Genomic DNA, 16,014 nt, shown 5'->3' with positions numbered 1-16,014 from the left:
CCTCATTTAGTAATTGAGCGCCTGCATGTATTGTTCCGCAGGTTTTGTGGAATCTGCTTCACAGTGGGCAGGACCTGGATACCTGAGTGTCAGAGATTGAATGACCTCAGGTATCCAGATCTAGAAGGAACGTCAGGAGAGAGAGAGGGAGAGATTGAAAAATAAGAGAATAACATTAATGAGAGTACAAGTTGACAATAATTAAATAATACAATCGGTCAGCAGTTTGATAAAGGATGGACTTAAGATCAAACAATACCGTTCAAAAAGTTTAGGGTCAGTGTCTTTAACTTTAAAAAACAAAAACTTTTAATACCAATTAATACTTTTATTCAGCAAGCATGCATTTAATTAATCAAAAGTGAAAAGAATGTTACAAAAGATTTATATTTCAAATAAATGTTGTTGTTTTGAATTTTCTATACATTATAGAATCCTGTAAAAATGTATTGTGGTTGCACGCAAAAATATTAAGCAGCACAGCTGTTTTCCGCATTGATTATAATAAGAAATGTTTCTTGAGCAGCAAATCAGCATATTAGAATGATTTCTGAAGGATCATGTGACACTGAAGATTGGAGTAATGTATTGCCATTGTAGCTTTGCCATCCCAGAAATAAATTACATTTTAAAATACACCGAAATAGAAAATAAAAGGAAGCCTTGGTGAGCCTAAGAGGCTTCTTTCTAAAACATAAAAAAAATCTTACTGACTCTAAACTTTTGGTAGTGTATACAAAAGCCTTGTAAGAATCTTCAGACTTTGATGATACAGAAGACATTTATGACTCATATCATATATGGGTGAAGAAATATGATATACCAAAGACAAAATTGTATGCTGAACAAAAACTGAAATAGGGAAGCAGCCAGCAGAAACTAAATCATGGGTTGTGGCTTATTGTGCAGAGAGAGCGAGATTTTCTGTATAAATTAGATGGGGTAGGTACATCACCTTAAATGTTCTTCCCCCTGAAACAATGGCTAATATCTTAATGAGTGTCTAAGGGCTCCCGCAGGAGGCCGAGAGGGTCGTGTACTGTTATTAATGGGATATAATGGACGCAAGTCAAGCATCATTAATTTGACCTCTCACCACTGACAGGTACCTCTTACAGCCCCTGGCATTTCAGGAACATGAAACCTGTGAGTGGAAGTGAACTGAAGCTCTTACTGAAACCCAGGGCCAGAGCCCATCATTTTAACAGAATTATACATTTATTAACTTTTAGCACAAGTAAATGCAAAACCAATGGACATATTAACACAAGCATATACATGTAAAATGTTCATATAGCCTAACAGCTATGCTGATTAATGAAATGACTTCATCTTAAGATCATTTTCTTTAATTAGTTATCATGGCAGAGTAATTGAGAGGGATGTGGCTTAACTGATTTTCATGACAACATACTACTTATGTAACTGAGAGATTGGTTAAATGAAGAGATTTGCTTTAAAAGTGATTGAGGAAGACAGCTAATTATAGCCTAATTAGCCAGATGGGGGACCTCAGGGGACGCACTGAACTACTGAGATGGTTTTATCAAAAAACTATAGCTACAGGAAAAATTTGCAACTGACATATCATTAGTTTTAGTAAGACAACATTCACTAGTGATTTTGATCGCATAGTGTATTCAGTTTGCACTGTTTTTTTTATTTATCAACAGCTACTTAAAAATATGAAATAAATGAAAACTACTGTTCAAAAGTTTGGGGTAATTAATAAATATTTTTTTTAGCATTTTATATTGAGCAAGGATGCATTAAACTGATCAAAAGTTACATAATGTTATAATAGATTTCTATTTCAAATAAAAGCTTCTCTTTTGCTTCGCTTCTCTTTTAAAATGAAATAATATTTGATAATATTACTGTTTTTCTGTATTTTTGCTCAAATAAATGATCATAAGAGACTTTCAAAACGCATAAAAGAAAATCGACTGGTAGTGTAAATACAAAGCTTAACCCTTTTTGATACTCTAAGTAATATTTAGCAAGTAGAATAGAAACAAAGGACACACAGAAACAAACTATTGGATATAACCCTGAAAATTTGAATAGACAATAAAGCATCAATTAAAAAAATAAAAAAAATAATCACTTCCGTCTGATCAGAAAAGTAGTTACAATGCAAATTCAACAATAGTCCATGTCATACAAAAGAGTGCCGAGTCTTAAAACACAATGTCACAATAACTGACACACCATCTAGACCCTGTCCTGCCCCCTTAGCCCCTTTCTGCACGCTCATGTCCACACAGGTCTCACGACCAGCTGACCAACACACCTGCTGGGTCCAAACCCATCTGCAACAGATTAGCCTTTCCTTCCACTACAACAGAGCCATTCCAGCCTCAAATAGTCCCATCACTTCCGCTAGAGCTGAGAGATTGCCTATCGACCAGACTTGACCCTACATCTTTATACATAAAGATATATGCATCACGATTCTTTTTCCTGCCCACCATCGCACCTGCCTGCCCTCGAGAGAAGGGAGACGGTCTCTCTGCTGTGAATGACTAAAGTGAGACGGTTATTATTTACGGCTGAAAGCAAAATTTCAATAATTGTGCGAGGAAAAAGTAGCAGGTTTCAAAGCACTTAATTTTTATGTGAGGTGGACCTTAGTCTTGACTGAAGTGGTAATTGATGATATTTTAAACATGACCTGGACCTGTGCGAAATGGAAAGATAAAATACCGCCCAGAGATCACAATACAGCACAGAATGTCGTGACAAAAGCGCAGCCTTGATGAAATGTCATCATTTCATCCGTTTGACCCAAGATGCTGTTGAATTCACAGGCTTTACAAAAGCATCACACTAACAGAAGGTGTAAAATTCAGATTGAGGGATGCTTTTTTTTTATATCTTATTACCTGTTAAATATATGTAGCCTGAAAACTCTTAATTATAACCATCTAGAAAGGTCAGAACAACCAGTACTTTATAAAACAGAAGCTATAAAATCACAAAAGCAGATGATGAAACTTATAAATACAGAAGCGTCCTTCACATTCACTTCAAGTTAATTCTCAAGCCTTCAGTGGAAAGAGGGGCTTTTAAAAACTAGCATTGACAACAACCGCCATCCTGACTAAGAGTGTTTTTATGTCCACTTAAAGGAAATCTTTCTTTTGTAGCAGTAATCCACTCAGTTTTCTAAATCAATATTGTGAAGATTTTAGCGTGTTTGAACATTTATGCATCCGCCGGTTTGGTAACGTGATGTTGATATACAGTAAGGGGTGTACATCCAATATTAAGATACAACAGACAGTGGCTTTACGCCTGCTTGTCCAGGTTCAGTAATTCAGTGCTGAGAGGTTACATAAGGAGGTTTAGTTTATTTTGCCTGAGAGTACATCACATCCAGTTACATTATTGATCAGCCACTTTAATAGACATGAATACACAGTTGCAAAAATCTGCTTATTTTGACCACAATAATATCTTATTCTGTATAAAATAATAATAATAAAAAAATATAAATAGTTTAATCATAATCATAGGTTCATTACAATAAGGTTCATTAGTTAACAACATTAGTTGGCATGAACTAATAATGAACTTATACAGCATTCATTAATCTTTGTTAATGTTAATTTCTTAAATTTCTTAATCTTCTACTTTATTAAAATCTTATTAACATTACTTAATGCACTGTAAACTAACATGAACAAACAATGAACAGCTTTATTTTTATTAACTAACGTTAACAAAGATGAACAAATACAGTAAAAGAATGTATTGCTCATGGTTAGTTCATGTTTGTTTATAGATTAACTAATGTTAACTAATGAACCTTATTGTAAAGTGTTACCTCATATTTAAATACACACTGGCCGGACAAAAAAGAAGTAGCTGTTTGGATTTAAAATGCTTAAGAGTCTATGATTGGATCATTATGTCAGTGATTATTATAGCATGTTATATGTTTTAGCAACAGTTGTTCTAACCCTAATTGATGGAGTGTGCATCTTTTAATTTCTTTAAAAACCATCTAGGAAGACACATCATGGCCATATATTCCAGGATGACAATGTCAAGATTCATCAGGCTCAAATTGCGAAAGAATAGTCCAGTCCTTCATTGAAATTCTTTGGGATGTGCTGGAATAGACTTTACAGAGTGCTTGACTCTTGCATTGTCAATACAAGATCATCACAATATTTATTTCCATTAAGAGGTGCATCCATTTTTGGTCTTTAAGATGTGTACTCCAACATATCCCAAAGACTTTAAATGAATTTAAGATCTGGACTCAGAGGTGCCAATTCATGTGTGAAAATGATTCTTCATGCTACCTCAATAAATGGAAATAACATATGAGCTCATATGTGTCATGAACATGTGCACTATACACTACAATATACACGACAAAACACCACAAAGTTTAGATTTTTGACAAATCTTACTCAATAACAATAAGCTCAGAGATCTGATCTTCCTAAACTCTTACTGAATACTCAAGTGAAATTTGAAGCACAAGTGCAGGGTGAAAAATGATAAAATAAACAAATATTAAATTTTTTACTGTTGATCAATGCTACTAGCGTCACTGCCGCTGTTTTTATCTTATGGAACTAGAAACACGAGTGAAATATTCACTTACAAAAAGTGAGGTATTCAAATTAGAAAGGAAACACATCAACACACACACACATTAGACAACACAGTCCCTACAAAGAGTTGCATACATCCACCAAAAACAGACAATTCTCGTTCGGTTTAAGCTCTTTCCTCCCATTACAAACCCCTACTTTCCTCTCTCTCCACTTATTTCTCCTTTTTCTTTTCTTTCAGCATGAAAACACACTTGCTTTTATTTTTGTGCTTTTCTTTTTTAATGTGAGCTGCGTGTTCAGCCTCTTTTTCTCCTCCTCAGTGTGTCTGTGCTCTATAATTACGGTAGTTTCTACCTACTGCGCCAAAGAGCGCCCACCCCTCTTCCTCCCCTCCCCGAGCGGCCGTGTCTCCCCATGCTTAATGTGACACCGTCAGTCAAAGCCTTTGGAGAGCAGCCGAGCAGAAATCAAAAGACAGGGATGAAGTGTGAGGGACAAAGAAGACAGTGGATGTGATAAACACAGAGAGAACCTGCCCGTTACCTGACAAGGGCCCTCTGCGCGCCGAACCTGGTTCCTGCTGCTTTTGAAGGTATAGGGAGTGTTTGCATCTCTGTATTCATCCGAGAGTGATTTCACTAAATAAACTGAATGAAAGCAATCCGTGTTACTCCTGCCAAAGTCCAACCTGTCATTTTGTGTCATCAAGTAAAATACTGAAGAGATAGGAAGCTAGTTTGAGGAAGAAAAAACTAAAAAAACTAAAAAAAAAAACCTTTGATAAAATTAGTTATTTTCGTTTATAGTGCATGCTAAATGTTACCTTTTTGTCCTACTACTTAATCGACATCAGATATGTTCATAGCAATACCTGTTATTTATATTAATGAGAAGACTATCAGAGGACTTCCAGTGGGCAGGAACATCTCGGCTACACACTCCACTGTACTGGTCCCAAGCCTGGGGGCAAGGGCCTTTCCCGCTGAGATAACAAGAAATGAAAGCTTTAGGATAATTCAGGATTTAGGATAATAGGAAGATTTTCGTCTTCAGGCAGGAAATGCAGATCCGCTACCCTCGGATTCTGAACTATGGATGGGGCCTACGCCAAAGAACTTTATAAATAATTGCTTGCTGGGCTGTCAATGAATTAATGCTTTGTTACATCATTATATCTCCCGAGTCTTTCTGGTAGACCTATGCAACCAGGAAAACTAGGCAAGAAACCAATGGACATGCGATTAAGTGCAGAATTTCAAGTACTTAGGATCCCTGATCCAGGAGAAGAAGATCGCATCGGTAGTAGAAGTTCAATGTCGAATCGGCCAAGCAACAGCAGCGTTTCATCGCTCAAATGGTGTGTGGAAAAAGGCCAACATCACGATTGCGACCAAGATGCGCCTTTTCCGGAACATGATCATTCCGATTCTACTCTACGTATTAGAGACTTGGACCCTTCTGAAGACGGAAATCAACAACTTCGAGGTATTTCAAATATGATGCCTCAGGCAAATCTTGGGTGTATACAGAAGAGACGTTTGCGGTGGTTCAGACACGTGTGCCGAATGGACAGTGCCAGACTGCCGTTCAAATTACTTTGGCGCTGACGACCACCAACAAGCAATGCGCTGAAGAAGACATGGGCGAAGCAAGTCGAAGACCTCAAGAATCGTCGCCTCACCCTCGCGGAAGCCAAGACCCTTTCCACTGATTGTTCAGCATGGAGTCAAGTTGTGAAAGACACCGGAAATCCGTCAGCACCGACAGCAGCGTATGAGCTATGAAGACGTCTATCAAGACACATATGTAAGATGAAGTGTGGAGAAAGTTGTTATATTTAAATACTGCTGATGTGCAGGCTCAATAGCAACATTTCTAGAAAGCTATATGTTGCTTCTTGCACATTTCGCAACACTTTGAAATGTCCAGTGAGTCCCACGAAAAGCAGGTTCGGTTTTATCTGAAACAGATGAACATAAATCTGGCAAAGTTCTATTACATTGGTTCTTGGTACGTATCGTGGCAGTTCAGAAATGAAATGTCCGGTGAGAGGCGATAAAAGATCACTTCTATATCGCGTTTAAAAATAACATACCATCTACCCTAAACTTAACAGATGGCCTTAACAAAAGCAAAGATAAAAAGTATTTGCTGAAATGATCATGCCATTTTAGCTTGCTTCAACAGTCTTTGAGATCTTTCACGGGACTCGTATCAGAGTGCTCTGCATCGCAAGGGCATTGCTGTGTCAGGTCAGCTACCGAGCAAGTTTACTATGTTAGAGAAGTAATACTTAAGGAGTGTCACGGGTGCAGCTGGCAGGAAGAGCACGAAGATTCAAATGAAATGAAGTGTTTAATCCAAATATATACAACAGGAGAACTCGAACCAGGGAGCATAAATACTAGAACAAACGAGAGAGCTGATGAGATAATTAATAGGACACAGGTGAATGTAATGACTAATTAAACAGACTGAGGAAAACTTGGGCTGAATCCGAAATCGCCCCCTACACCGTCAAATAGGGCTGTGAGGGGACAGCCATTTGTAGTGGTGTCCAAAACCATAGTGAACGTTATTGAGTGGACTTATTCAATCCCACAATGCACCGCAATAACAAGTGTACAACAGATGTACGCTCAACGGCTGTCCGAATTCGCTCACTTCTTTTCATTCACTCCTTCACGTGAACAGTATTAGTGGACTAACTTAGGGAATAGTGAATGAGGGTTTAGGGAATGATTTCGAATTCAGCCTAGGTCACAGTACAGAACCAAAAACACAATGAAGGAGGGAACACAGAACATACATGTGACATGGAGCTGATTATGTGATGCAAACGTCAAATTGTATTACTGTAGTTTACACAGCATGCACTATGTTAAATGCTTTGAGGTCATAACAGTATTTTGCAAGGAAACACATGAAAATAAGTCTTTATGAATTGATAATCTGAAATAGGGGAGCGCGGGGCACAACCTAACGCGGGGTTAAATGTAACGCAGACCTTTTACATAGTTAGTCAGGATCAAGCAGATTGTGTTTCCGCTCTTTTTCTCCTGCTGCCAGAAGACTCTCTCGCGCGAATTTGTAGAAAGTTTTGATAAGATTTCGTGAAGATACTGGACAAAGAGTGTTTTGACACCATGCAAGTACATTTTTTCATCATAGGTTTTTTTCGGTTTCTGAGTGTGGTGTGTACGTCACCAAATCTAACTTTATCTGACATTAATCACTGTCTTGTTGGCTAAAACATAGCACCGTTTTGAAACATGTCAGCAACTCCTAGCAACTGTTAGCTAGGCTTAAAATATTTTTTACACAGCGGGGTTAGTTGTAGCACAGTGTTACAACTAAGCCGCCAAGTGTACAATGATAATCAAATGAAAACGGGAGCCACACAACGTTTCAGGTTTGAGTATTTATTTATATATTTAACTTTGTTGGACTTTCACAAACAATGTTGGAATTTTTTTTTTTTAGTTTACTATGCATTGATCATGCCTGATTGTTTGATTGTCATTGATTGTTTAGCCTGTTTTTAATGCAATAAACCATAAAAAATTTTATTTTATGCTCGTTTTTATTATTTTTACTGTTATTATTATTAATAATAATAATTTTACATGCAGCTGCCACACACAAATGTAATTAAATTGCAATTACAATATTTGATGATTTTATTGATTTATTTATTGCAAAACTGTGCAGCCCTTTCCTATATCTCTATCCATGATATTGATCCATAACAGAATGATGATTGGATTAGGGATGGATGTATGGATATCTATCTATACAGATGCACAAACAATATCAAACTATACAGATACAATAGTACAGAATGATGTGTGTTACAACTAACCCCTCTGTCTGTTACAATTAACCCCGCATATGGGGTAAGTTGTAACATTTAGACTTCTGTCACTTTCAGTGCAACTGTACGGAAATGGTAGGTCCTAGAAAAAAACTTTAAGTGTTCATTTGTAGCAGAGATGTGTATGTTGCTTGTGTAAAAAAAAGATGAATCTAACTTAATTATTTTTTTAATAATTAAGCCAAAAACAAAATGTGTTAGGTTGTGCCCCGCTCTCCCCTAATCATAATTTCTGCATGTGAAAAGGAATATAAGTTGTTTGCGACACTAGTGATCACTCTATCTGGAAACTGCAGTGAACTGAATACAGGTACGTTTTTGCAGTTTTGCAAAAAATTTAGGTAGAGGCATGTTTTCCCAATGATCAATGAATAAGTTGCAAAATTGTCTGTGTGCTTTAATCCAATTTGACAAATATAGAACCCGTGTTGGTTAATTTATAATCTGATATTCGTTGTTATGCTTTGAGATGTGCTTGGACAAAAAAAATGGCAGAAAGGTTTAGTATGTTCAGTATTGAGGAACAAAAAGAGAAACATGAGTGAAACGAGTAAAGAGACAAACCTCTATCTAGGTGCTTTAAATGCACACCTATTCTGTTATTTTAATAACAATCACTTTACAAATGTAATTTATTGACTCCCTATTATTTAAAAGTAATAAATTCCTTTTATTTTTTATTTTTAGTCAAATGAAAGCCAAATGAAACCCTTTCAAGTGCACATACCCCTGGTTGGGAATCAACTCCCTGTTCAAGAGATGAGAATCAGCTAATCCCTTCAAATGGCCATTGATTTCTTTAATCTGCCTATCATTTACACAGGGGCAGGTCTGCCAGCTACCAAACACTGAGTCACCTCTGTGTAAGATTAGTAATTCTGACACATATGTTACTTGTCTGCCTTTAAAATAGGTGAATCTCACCTTTCCCGCTGTCTCAGTGCTCTCTGACAGCTGGGCTGGAGCCTGAGGACAGTCTCTCTCAATGGAGACTTTCACTGGGCCCATCTGTCCCCTTCTGTTCCGTACCTCTCAAACACACTGCCTGAGGATAACAGAGAACAGCTCTTCACCTTCAGCACACACATCATCTTGATGACATGACAACTTTATATTAAATACTTATTATTATGTTTTAATGACATACATATTTACAATTACTTTATAGAGCTATAGAATTAAATTATTTATTATTATTTATTTAATTCGATTTTTTATATATATTTTTTCATAATGTCTGGAAGACAACAGCAATAATAATAATAACAACAGTAATAATTTACATAAAACATTACTTTATATAATTAATTGTATGATAATAATAGATTTGATGGTTGTGTTTGTTGTACTTTCTAAAATATAAAATAAAAATAAGAGCAGCAACAAACAACAAGAAAGTTTATTATTGTTATTTCTATTGTTGTTGGTGTAATCTTATATTTAATAAACATTATTTTATAAGTATATTTTTATTTTTTTATATAATAGACTTCTCTGACATGTGACCGTTAATCATAATTTGGCTTCAGTGCACGAGTATGAACTGTGTTTACCTTCATCCATTACATTGAGAAGTTGCAACGAGACACAAATGAACTCTCTCATTGCACTCACAAAGGCATCAAAAAGGAGCAAATCAGAGGAAAAAGATTAGAAACGTCACATCTTGGTGACGAAAATGATCCCCCTTCACATTGACAAGCGCCCCCGCAGTTTGCCCCCCTTCCTTTTTCTACCCATGCAGCCATTAAAAGGCATCTGTCATTATAGCCCGCTGAGGGGCAGACAAGTCCACTCTACTCTCGGGGCCCACAGTGAAAATCTTCAGCTTCCCCATGGCTGAGCTGAGCTTGACGCGAGTAAATGACAGGGTAGGGCCCGGTTCGGCCGCTCAGCATCCAGAGGCACTGCACTCCTGTAACCCTGCAATTAAACCTCTCCTGCAGAAAAGGGAGGGGGCAATGTTAAAGGAGGGGGACAACACAAAGAGAAAGTAAATTAAATGAACATTTAAGAGTGAAAATGAAGCTAGTGGTAAAGAGTCCAAAAGGAGGCTGCAGATCCGAGGATGAGTTCAAGGGCAAGAGAAATACTACCACTTTGAGTTAATTTTTCCCTTAATTTAACTTTTTAATCATCCAAACCCGAATTTTACAAGTAACCGTTTAGGAAATTCACAAGCTACGTCCATTCTGAATGTTGTTGACAGTTGGTGCATCAGACAGGGTCAAGGTGTGTGTGTGCGTGTGGGCTGTGCATTTGAGGCTAAAATACTGCTAAGTGCTGTGTTTGGTTTTAAAGGAGGTTGGGTCGTGGTGTAAGTGCTGTGTGTGTGTGCTACTGGGTGTATTGTGTTGAGTGTAAAAGGTCTGTGTACGATGGCTCGGTGGAGTAGGGAGCAATTCACAGCTCCATACCTCCCTAAAAATGATATCCTCTATTGTGTCATACGTACAACTGAAACCAAGCAGGACACAAACAAGTTCTGCACAAGATCATTGCAAATGGAGGGTCTGCACTCTCAAGGCCCTTGGGACCCTAGGAACTCTCTCTTATCTAGTGATAAAGTGATACCAAGAGGCATGGAAAGAGATGCCTAGGGTCCACCTTGAGGTGTGTGTTAAAAAGTCCAAGATAAGACTGTGTGGCCCGAGTCATAAACCAATAAATCAGGGCTGGACCCAGATGTCAGAATTAATCAGCAAGCGTGTCAATCAGTCAATCAATTAGTAAGGTCTTAATGGTCATGAGAAAAATCAAACCAATGAGGGCCACGTCAATCATCTCAACACCTTGGTCAACCACAATGTGCTCTATTGTTCAAGTACTCTATCTGTTGAGATCACATTAATGATCTTAATGATCCTAATGTGTTATTGATGTACATTCTAAAAGGTGAAACTTCAAGACCCACCTGCATTAAACATGCAGTAACACTAGACTGTGCTGAGAAATTGGATGACAATTTTAAACAATATATTTTTAATGGAATATTTCATTCTTTTTTACAAGTTATTTATCAGTGCACATCCTTGTTTTTTTTTTTTAAACTAATGTGACCTCATAATCTTTAATAAAAACACTAACGTCCTCTCCCCTTGACACATTGACATCTCTTCCTAAATGACGTAAAATAGTTAGTTGTCTAATGGCCAGACGACTTTCAATCCTTTCCCTGCAGCTACTTGACAATGATAGCTGCAATTAGCAAAACCACAGTGATCCAATTATTTTCCGATGGACAGATTGAAGATTTAATTTGTTTACTTTTTTTGTGGTAGCTTACTTATACACACAGGCAAAGTTGATTACAGCAATTAATTAAAAATGAACATAATTCCTTGTTTGCATTAGATATACAGGTAGAATAAGAACCTTAGCGCTTGTCATTAAAGCTCTAAACGTGTGATATACATAATTAAATAAAAGGGAATAAAAGTTGATTGCAATTTCCACTTGATGCTGACATAATTGATTAGTTAGTGCATATGCTTTGGCAACCATACAATCATATAACTTAACTAAAATTAAAATAAAAGTTTAAAACAAAACAAACACCCTGCAGTACACAAAATAGGTAGGCATTGTGCATTTAGAACATTGACAATTACTTATTATTATCAGCACAAATTGGTTTCCGCCACTGAACTCGGATATTCAAAGTTGGGGTGTAAACATAATAACTAGGTTCCTGTTGGTAATTACTTTATACCTTTATTGGTGCCGTTCAGTCATGCTGAACTCCTAAATACAGTCATCTCAACGTGGCAGCATTTGTGGCATATGTGATTACATAAGGCTTTAAACGAACATACATTGGACACATAACGTAAGTTGCACATGTAGTCCGACATTTTCTTACCCTCCATGTAACTAAGAAAAAGCAGCATGGGCTTTGAAATGAATGTTTAAAGGCAGTTATAAAGAGAGAGGGGCGAGTAAGGTAAGTGTACCTCATTTAATTGCTCTCTTGGTGGCACGACTCACTGGGAAAGGGCTCTTTTCAGCCTCTTGTGTGACTGCACAGCAGGGCCTCCGTAATGGAACAGGTAGAAAAGGCGTTTATCAAATTTGCTTTTATTAGGAGGAGAATTTTAATAGACTGAGAAAAGGTAGACCTGCTGGGGAGAAAGCCGCCACTCTCACAGGCCTATCTTGGTAAATTAGAGGCTGCCAATGTCCACCGAGGGCTCAGTGGGCTTAGCAGCTGACAGTCATCAGCACAATAGTGAAGATCCAGAGTCAGATGAAGACCTCCTGACACTGCCGGGGTGATTTTCAATCCGTTAGGTGCTCAAGCGCTACAGCAAGGCAAATATACCAATACTTGAGTGACACGATCAATGGAAGGACGGATTGCCTGTCAGGTTGACATGGACGGCCGGATTCAGAGAGTGACACAGCAGATGACAACAGCTGCCACGGCTCTATTCTCTCGAGCCATCATACACATGAAAACAAGGTGACAAATATGACACACTCTCCTCCTGAGCCTCTCTCCAGTCAGAGTTCCCACCTTCACACTCAATAGACTGCTTGTCACCACGCTCACTAGTTACAGCTAGTTATGTATTTACCGCATTTATATGAAAAGGAAGGAGCAGAAAATAACCTGATGCAGAGAAAGAGAAGGAGAGCGTCGGTAATCTCCGGAGCAATCAGCGGAAAAGTGCGCTTCGCATTTTTCAATTTCTACCTGCCACTCGCAACTCAGGCTGAAGCGGATATGCTTGGCAATTTGCCAATCAGTGTGTTGTGTTGCACAGGGGGAGTCTGTCATGCTTCTCTGAGTCACACACACACCTCCAACGAACCACGTCTGATCGCACACACATCGTCTTTATTAGGAGCTACATACCACCAGCTAGTAGATAAAACAGATATGTCTAGTAAACAGGAATGATGCGTCTTGATTTAAGTTTACATGGCGGAATATTCTACAGTTTTGACACAACGGAGATGTCAATCAGGTAAAGGTGATTTTTTTCTGGAGCTAATTAAATGGGAGATACACTTGCTTGTGATCATGTTTATTCACAGAAGTGCATGTGTCTGAGATTCTGCCACCTAATTGGCCTTCCTGCTGACAGTGGATCATTTAATAAGGAAGAGGGGGGCTCTGCTAAAGAGAAGAGCTGGATAAGGCCTACTTTATTACTTGAAGACGATTTTATGAAAAATGTATTTTGGAAATCTTTAATGTATTGAATGAGTAGGCCAACTTGTAGTGTACTTCAAATCATAAATGTATATATTTTTTTAAATGCAATATATTAATGAAGCTTAAAGTGCACTATGGCCTGGTTTCACAGACAAGGCTGATTAAGCCAGGATTAGGCCTTTTTTCAGTTAGTACATTTAAGTATCTTTAATAAATGTTACTTAGAGAGAGAAAAAACATTACTGATGTGCATCTTCAGACAAAACAATGGCACTGACATATTTTAAGATATGTCTGTGCAAGTTGCTTTCAGTTAAAACAGCTCAAAAATGCCTTTTAGTCTGTAACTAGCATAAGCCTTGTCTGTGAAATGTGTCTTAACAAACCTAAATACATTTTTAATAGTGCACTTTGTAATGATGTCAAATAAAGAAGTATACTAATTTTGATGAGTTGAATAACAAAGCACATGTAAACCATATTTCAAGGCCAACAGAAGTAATTATGAAATTACATATAAAGATCCTGTTTAAGTGGGTCAAAAAAGTACTCTTAAGTTCAGCTTATATAAATTCTGATAATGATAATACATTTTCATTAAATTGCAATTCTGAAATGTGTTGAAAACGGTACATTCAGTTCACACTTAAAGGTGCAGTAAGTGATTTCTGAGAAACACTTGATATTTGAAATCGACACCCGAACAAACACACCCCTCCTTTCATTGCTCCGCTCCCAAAATAACAAACTTTCAACTTTCTTTTTTTTAATTTTCAAGTGTTTCTCAGAAATCGCTAACTGCACCTATATTCTTTTGAAGAATATTATTTCCATTATAAGCACTCTTTTTTGTTTCAAAAGTATGCCAAAGTATTATTTTAAGGGGGTCTAATGCAGTTTTCACTGTATGGACAACATTTTTTTTCAGAATATCATCTTTTGGTTTCCACAGAAGTCATACAGGTTTGGATCGTCATGAGGGTGAGTAAATGATAACAAAACCTGTATTTTTGGGTGAACTTCCATAAAGGATTAACAATTTTACAGACTGATGTTATCTTGATTTACTTCAGGTATTCATAAATCAGCCGAACCATGAAGGTTCTTCCCCTTATGACATATTGACAGTTTGCTTCCGTACCCATTGACATTGCTTTATTAATTTTTTCTTTTGCTGCAATTTTATTTTAATGTAAATCATTTTGATCATTCTATTACTTCCTGCCACATTACCACATAATGCCATAAGTTCTGTGAATTCCAAGGTGTTGAATGAGCCATATATGATGTATTTAAAAAAGGTTTTTCTATCAATCTACCCAAGGCCACCAACTCCACCATTCAGAGGACTCCACCAGACATGGTATGGTGTCGGACTGCATAAGGAATATTGTGCCACGGAATAAAGAATATGAATGTGTTTGATATTGTATGGAGTCTAGCAAAGAGAAGCCGACTCACCCTCTCTCACAGAGTAGATGTTTTTGAAGCAAATGCTCCCTTTGCCACCATAATTAATCGCTCTCATTAAAATGACAATTCTTTCAAATTGCCTTCGCTTCATTTGTTAGGCACAAATACGGGCCTGAAAGGACAGACGTTTCTAAGGCCAATTCATTGAACAAGGAGGAGTGGTGGAAAAAAAATCGTAATTAATGTTTTTGTTTGAGCGCAGAACAATTCGCTGCTTTCAGTTACCTTGATGCGTTAATGTCTTTGTGCGTATCTAAAAATTCTGTTTTACTGATGGCACATTGTACCTCTTGTTTTGTTTTGATTACACCACATGCAATATGCAAACTGCAGAGGCAAATTTTACTTTCCTTTATTAGAGAGACACAGGGATGATTATTTTCTAGACAAATAGAGGGAGACAAAAAATAAAGGGAAAGATTCTTTGCATTTGTTTCAAGGTGGACAAAACAGAGTACATCCGTGTAACGATCCGCAGCTGATTGCCAAAATAAGGCCGTCATATTAAGATGTTAATGTACTGACTAATGAAATCGTATGCTCTCGTTAATACGATTGTCATGCAGTTATCAATACCAAAACAATCAGTGAATAGCCTTAATGTGTTTGTTTATGCATGGAAAAAGAGCTGCAAACCTGAATGATGATTTTCATTTTCGTCATGAGCACATGTCTTGGGACTTTGTATTTTCTATACTACGAAAAAGTGAAATGGAAGAGAGATAGATGGCTGAAAACTAAAGCAAGCTTAAATGTGCACAAAGTAAATTCTGGTTTATGTTGCGCTTGCCACTGTGAGAATCTTAGACTTTATACTGACACCTGTAGGTGTGGATGCAGCATGGTACAAAAGACAGCATTTTCATTTACTTATGCAACTGTAATGTAACTGTAAATCTCCTATTGATAATTAATATTATAATCCTATTATA

General features: G+C 37.2%; 1 protein-coding gene across 1 annotated transcript in view; it reads right to left on the bottom strand.

The window, feature by feature from the left end:
* c5 (complement component 5) overlaps positions 1 to 15,371 on the bottom strand; it is a 72,643-nt gene extending 57,272 nt beyond the window's left edge. The window contains exon 1 of the mRNA XM_077231889.1: positions 15,363 to 15,371. The gene's annotated coding sequence lies outside the window, so the exon portion shown is untranslated. The remainder of the gene's footprint in view (positions 1 to 15,362) is intronic.
* Positions 15,372 to 16,014: the final 643 nt, after the last annotated feature.

Source organism: Siphateles boraxobius, unplaced genomic scaffold (genome assembly GCF_051911475.1).
Source record: "Siphateles boraxobius isolate OS27281-9 unplaced genomic scaffold, OSU_SipBor_1 16, whole genome shotgun sequence".
Lineage (NCBI taxonomy): Eukaryota > Metazoa > Chordata > Actinopteri > Cypriniformes > Leuciscidae > Siphateles > Siphateles boraxobius.
The sequence above is the reverse complement of the archived record's forward strand: the minus strand, read 5'-3'. Positions and strand labels throughout refer to the sequence as shown.